Here is a 7,007-nt window from a genome sequence, read left to right as displayed (position 1 = left end):
GCTTTCTTTTAATAAGATCCTTTGGCACATGGAGACTTAAAAAACTAGCTTTCCATATTGTAATGATATTATAATGAAAATGATGGTTTTTCTTTTGAATTATGCGTGTGTGTGCATGTTCATGTGCATGTGCGTGTGTGTGTGCGTGTGCGTGTGTGTGTGTGTATGTATGCACTTGTGAGTGCAGGTGTCTGTGGAGGCCAGCAGAGTGTCATATCCCATGGGTTACAGACATTTGTGAGCTACCTGATGCCCACATCAGGTAGGGACCAAACTTGGGTTCTCTGAAAGAGCATGCTATGCTCTTAACCACTCTGCTATTTCTCCACCCCCAGATCTGCTGACTTTTTTTTTTCATTACTCAAAGGTTACAACTCTTACTGTTAGCTTTGTGCCAATCAAGAAAAAAACAGGTTCATTGTAGGAACCATGGGTACCATTATTCTGGAGAATATAGAATTCTTCCTTTCAGATGATCAAAACTGTATCCTTTTATTGTACCTTTAACTTTAGAGGGATATGAATATGAACGTATATAATTATCGCCTTTCCTTAGTTTTTTACTAGACAGTTTCTTGTCTTAAATAAGTAGATTTAGTCAAAGCAGTTTTGGTCTTTTCAGGAGAGTTTATTACATAAATATAAAATGCTGCCAAAATGCAAAATGTATACTTGGCAAAGTTCTGAGTAATTAGCAGTAGGATGTTGGTAATGGGTGGAAGTCCATAATTAATGAGGAAATGAGTCCATTTCATGTCTTACTGTTTCCAGAGAATTCACAAACGACTCTTTGTTTAGCCCTTGGTTCTGTCTTGCTTCTTTCTACTTTACCAGAATTACTTTATATCCTAAAATACTTGTTAATGTCTTGCAGATATTTAAAGCAGATTGCTTTCAACTGCAATCCACGACTAAAAATCCACACACGTGTAAGGAATCTGTTTATTTCATTCCCTGGTCAAGAGAATGTGGTTTAAAGTTTGAAAACATATCTGCATTAACTGCTTATGAATTTAGTGTTTTTCTAATTAGATAAGAACATTGCCAGTAAAGAATGAATAAAAATCACAATTACCAGAAACTATATTTTGATATTTAATGGAACACCAACTAGATACCACAACATAATAGATGCTACATATAAAAGGGAGAGAGGAAAATCAATCTAGAAAGATTATATATATATATATTATATGTAATTTGATGTACAGTCAGATGTATCTAAAACTGTGAGATGGCCAGAACTAGTGTAGCTCTCCTTCAAAAGCAGAGCAGGCATCCAACGGTCCACAATGCACTGAAGAATTTTGCATTGGAAATGGCAGAGGAAGGTCAAAGATGCTGGCTCTTGCAGCATCATTTATCAGATCATCCAATTATAAACATGTTGGGCCGGTGTGAAATGCCAAAGAATGATGCTAAGTCTAAAGAGGTTTGGGGGTAGACAGAATGACAAATGAACTGAAGTTCACCACATCCATCCCTTACTTGGAGTGGAAAATGCCACTAACATTCGTGCATCAGTAGGGGGAATGCTCTTGAAACTGTAGCTAGATTTGGACCCCGGCTTTTTTTCTATACAACTTGGTCAATATCTCAGTTTTCTTGTGTTTGTTCAAAGGTAGTTTCTACCTCACACTGTTTTCATACAGAAGTATGTAGAAACACACGGTCATACTTATTTTTATTTAATACTGCCTTCAATAATTTTTGAGGATATGATTTTCTGCATTTGATTGAAGATAAGCAGGAAGAAATTGTTCTGAGAACACACAATCACTGAGCTTACACTTGATCAATTTCATTCCTAAATCCCATTTTCAATAAATTATGCTCTCATTTGTAACACTGGTAAGACACAGAATTTCTCAACAAGTATTATTTCAATTTAATTATTCATTTACTCATTATTTAGAACTTACTGTATTCTTAGGCATTCCACCCAAGGCACAAAGGGAGGAGAATACACTAGTGTCAAGTGCAATAAGAAAAAAAGATTGTTATCTGTTGTCTGACAGTGCAGAGAAGGGAAAAGTACAAGGTCAGATCCCACCTCTCACTACAGGAATTTGTCAACAAGTTGGTAGATAAGAACATTTAAAAAATTGTATCTTGGGTCTTCTATGATTCTGGGCTAATATCCACTTATGAGCGAGTGCATATCTAATGACTTCTTTTGTGATTGGGTTACCTCACTAAGGATGATATCCTCCAGATACATCCATTTGTCCAAGAATTTCATAAATCCATTGTTTTTAATAGCTGAGTAGTACTCCATTGTGTAAATGTACCACGTTTTCTGTATCCATTCTTCTGTTGAGGGACATCTGGGTTCTTTCCAGCTTCTGGCTATTATAAATAAGGCTGCTATGAACATAGTGGAGCATGTGTTCTTATTACCAGTTGGAACTTCCTTTGGGTTTATGCCCAGGAGAGGTATTGCTGGATCTTCTGGAATCAAGAAGAGGGAAGACCAATGGGTGGACACTTCATTTCTCCTGAGAATAGGGAACAAAATACCCATGAAAGGAGTTAAAGAGACAAAGTTTGGAGTGAAGATGAAAGGATGGACTATCCAGAGACTACCCCACCTGGGGATCCATTCCATAATCAGCCACCAAACCCAGACACTATTGCATATGCCAGAAAGATTTTGCTGAAGGGACCCTGGTATAGCTGTCTCATATGAGGCTATGCCAATGCCTGGCACGTGCATAAGTGGATGCTCACAGTCATCTATAAGATGGAACACAGGGCCCCCAATGGAGAAGCTAGAGAAAACACGCAAGGAGCTGAAGAGCTCCCTATACGTGGAACAACAATATGAACTAACCAATACCCCCAGAGCTCCTATCTCTAGATGCATATGTAGAAGAAGATGGCCTAGTCGGCCATCACTGGGAAGAGAAGCCCCTTGGTATTGTAAACTTCATATGCCCCAGTACAGGGGAATGCCAGGGCCAAGAAGGGGAGTGGATGGGTAGGGGAGCAGGGTTGGGGAGGGTATAGGGAACTTTCGGGATAGCATTTGAAATGTTTATAAAGAAAATATCTAATAAAAAATAAAAAAGATTGAAACCAGCCCCCCCCCAAAAAAAAGAACATTAAAAAAATTCAATCAAGGAATAAAAATTTCAGGCTTAAAATCCCATTTTCAATGTCATATAATTCTTTGGACATTTATGTTTAAACACACAATGAAAGATATAAACTTATAACTATATTTAAATCAATAGTATTTTATTATTTTTTTCCATTTTTTATTAGGTATTTAGCTCATTTACATTTCCAATGTTATACCAAAAGTCCCCCATACCTCCCCACTCCCCTACCCACCCACTCCCCCTTTTTGGCCCTGCCGTTCCCCTGTACTGGGGCATATAAAGTTTGCAAGTCCAATGGGCCTCTCTTTCAAGTGATGGCTTATTAGGCCATCTTTTGATACATATGCAGCTAGAGACAAGAGCTCCGGGGTACTGGTTAGTTCATATTGTTGTTCCACGTATAGGGTTGCAGTTCCCTTTAGTTCCTTGGGTACTTTCTCTAGCTCCTCCATTGGGGGCCCTGTGATCCATTCAATAGCTGACTGTGAGCTTTAACTTCTGTGTTTGCTAGGCCCTGGCCTAGTCTCACAAGAGACAGCTATATCTGGGTCCTTTCAGCAAAATCTTGCTTGTGTATGCAATGGTGTCAGCGTTTGGAAGCTGATCATGGGATGGATCTCTGGATATGGCAATCACTAGATGGTCCATCCTTTTGTCACACTTCCAAATTTTGCCTCTGTAACTCCTTCCATGGGTGTTTTGTTCCCTATTCTAAGAAGGGGCAAAGTGTCCACACTTTGGTCTTCGTTCTCTTGAGTTTAATGTGTTTAGCAAATTGTATCTTATATCTTGGGTATCCTAAGTTTATGGGCTAATATCCACTTATCAGTGAGTACATATTGTGAGAGTTCCTTTGTGATTACCTCACTCAGGATGATGCCCTCCAGGTCCATCCATTTGCCTAGGAATTTCATAAATTCATTCTTTTTAATAGCTGAGTAGTACTCCATTGTGTAAATGTACCACATTTTCTGTATCCATTATCTTTGGCAGCACATATACTAAAATTGGAACGATACAGAGATTAGCATGGCCCCTGAGCAAGGATGACACACAAATTCGTGAAGTGTTCCATATTTTTAGGGAAACAACACCCTTCTTAATAGCCACAAATAATATAAAATACCTAGGCGTGACTCTAACTAAGGAAGTGAAAGATCTGTACGACAAGAACTTCATGTCTCTGAAGAAAGAAATTAAAGAAGATCTCAGAAGATGGAAAGATCTCCCATGCTCATGGATTGGCAGGATCAATATAGTAAAAATGGCTATCTTTCCACAAGCAATCTACAGATTCAATGCAATCCCCATCAAAATTCCAACTCAATTCTTCAACGAATTAGAAAGGGCAATCGGCAGATTCATCTGGAATAATAAAAAACCTAGGATAGCAAAAACTCTTCTCAAGGATAAAAGAACCTCTGGTGGAATCACCATGCCTGACCTAAAGCTGTACTACAGAGCAATTGTGATAAAAACTGCATGGTACTGATATAGTGACAGACAAGTAGACCAATGGAACAGAACTGAAGACCCAGAGATGAAGCCACACACCTATGGTCACTTGATCTTTGACAAGGGAGCTAAAACCATCCAGGGGAAAAAAGACTGCATTTTCAACAAATGGCACAACAAGCTGGCACAACTGGCGGTTATCATGTAGAAGAATGAGAATTGATCCATTCCTATCTCCTTGTACTAAGGCCAAATCTAAGTGGATTAAGGAACTCCACATAAAACCAGAGACACTGAAACTTATAGAGGAGAAAGTAGGGAAAAGCCTCGAAGATATGGGTACAGGGGAAAAATTCCTGAATAGAACAACAATGGCTTGTGCTGTAAGATCGAGAATCGATAAATGGGATCTCATAAAATTTCAAAGCTTCTGCAAGGCAAAAGACACCGTCAATAAGACAAAAAGACCACCAACAGATTGGGAAAGGATCTTTACCTATCCTAAATCAGATAAGGGACTAATATCCAATATATATAAAGAACTCAAGAACGTGAACTCCAGAAAGTCAAATAACCCCATTAAAAAATGGGGCTCAGAACTGAACAAAGAATTCTCACCCGAGGAATACCCAATGGCAGAGAAGCACCTGAAAAAATGTTCAACATCTTAATCATCAGGGAAATGCAAATCAAAACAACCCTGAGATTCCACCTCACACCAGTCAGAATGGCTAAGATCAAAAATTCAGGTGACAGCAGATGCTGGCGAGGATGTGGAGAAAGAGGAACGCTCCTCCATTGTTGGCGAGATTGCCAGCTTGTACAACCACTCTGGAAATCAGTCTGGCGGTTTCTCAGAAAATTGGACATAGTACTACCGGAGGGTCCAGCAATACCTCTCCTGGGCATATATCTAGAAGATGTCCCAACCGGTAAGAAGGACACATGCTCCACTATGTTCATAGCAGCCTTATTTATAATAGCCAGAATCTGGAAAGAACCCAGATGCCCCTCAACAGAGGAATGGATTCAATAGTATTTTAAAAGGTGAAATAAAAATAATCCTGTCTGAAGTATATATCAATATATACTTCAATATATATCAATGCTGTATGAAGTATATATGTGCTCCTTAATATATCTATTCACATTCTATCTATGTTGGTGTGTGTGTGTGTGTTTGTGTGTGTGTGCGTATCTTGATATATCAAGACATAATTATGCAGGAAAAACAGCGAAGACCTGATACCATTTCTGAGTTAAATATAATAAAACAATATTAATGTAGAAGGACTTGGGGGTGTTAACATTGGGGTATTCATAGGAAGGAAGCAGAGCAGATGAAGAATGCTTCAAAGGGCAATTGAACGGACAAGTCCTCTACAAAATCTGGGATTGTGAACTAGTATAGAATATGTTGGGATTAGTTATTTCCAGAACATGAAAAACATTTCTGTTACCTTGATAAGTCAGCAGGAGAGACAGAGGCGGCAATGAACTGTGGTTTTCACTAGAGATTTGTATCCCTGGAATTTTCTTCCAGCTGTACAACTTTGCAATAACAATAACAAAAGAAGAATCAGTGCTGTAGTTACAAAACCTCAGCACCGGAGGTGAGGAGTACATTAGAAAAATATGGACTAAAATGGATTGATGTAGTGAGAGAAGATAACAAACAATCAAACGACAGCAAGAACAGAGAAGATAACAAGTATACAACAGTAAGAACCTCAAGGTCAGCAGTAGTGAATACTGATCAATATTTTTCTCTTTATAAGGGGGGATTGGATCTCAACAATCAATATCTTTCCTCTTTATTAAGGGGATATTGGAGTAACTGAAACTTTGTATAAGTCTATGCATTATTTACATACATATATATGTATTTGCTAGAGTTTATTACAATATATAAAATATATAAGCACATACACATGGATTCAATTATATCTATGTCTAATACATTGTTTGCATGATGTATTATGATTAAGTTTTAATGTTTTTGTGTGGACATATGTACCTGCAGGTGTACATGAACCTTTGTGAATGAGGTGCCCTACTCTCTACTTTTTGAGACAGGGTCCCTCTCATTGTCAGAAAGGCCAGTCTAGCAGGCCACAAGCTCCAGCAAGCTCTTCCTGTCTTTGCTTCCCCAGCATTGGGATTACTGGTATGCACTCCAGTCTTAGTTCGGGTTTTATTGCTGTGAAGAGACACCATGAACAAGGCAATTCTTATAAAGGAAAACATTTAATTGGGGCTGGCTTACAATTTCAGTGGTTTAGTCCATTATCATCATCGTGGGAAACATGGCAGCGTACAAGCAGACATAGTACTGGAGAAGGAGCTGAGAGTTCTACATCTTGATCCACAGACAGACAGTAGGAAACTGTGTCCCACGCTGGGCAGAAACTGAGCATAGGCCACACCAACTCCAACAAGGCCATGCCT

The 7,007-nt window shown here is 38.8% G+C and overlaps 1 non-coding gene across 1 annotated transcript; it reads left to right on the top strand.

Annotated features, from left to right (window-relative positions):
* The first annotated feature begins 4,083 nt into the window (after positions 1–4,083).
* LOC147002081 (U6 spliceosomal RNA) lies at positions 4,084–4,185 on the top strand. Its single transcript, XR_015044592.1, has one exon. It is a non-coding gene; the product is annotated as a U6 spliceosomal RNA (small nuclear RNA).
* The last annotated feature ends 2,822 nt before the right edge of the window (positions 4,186–7,007 follow it).

Source organism: Mus caroli, unplaced genomic scaffold, assembly GCF_978045245.1.
Source record: "Mus caroli unplaced genomic scaffold, Mus_caroli_1 scaffold_11, whole genome shotgun sequence".
Classification (NCBI taxonomy): domain Eukaryota; kingdom Metazoa; phylum Chordata; class Mammalia; order Rodentia; family Muridae; genus Mus; species Mus caroli.
This window is presented reverse-complemented; position numbering and strand designations above follow the sequence as displayed.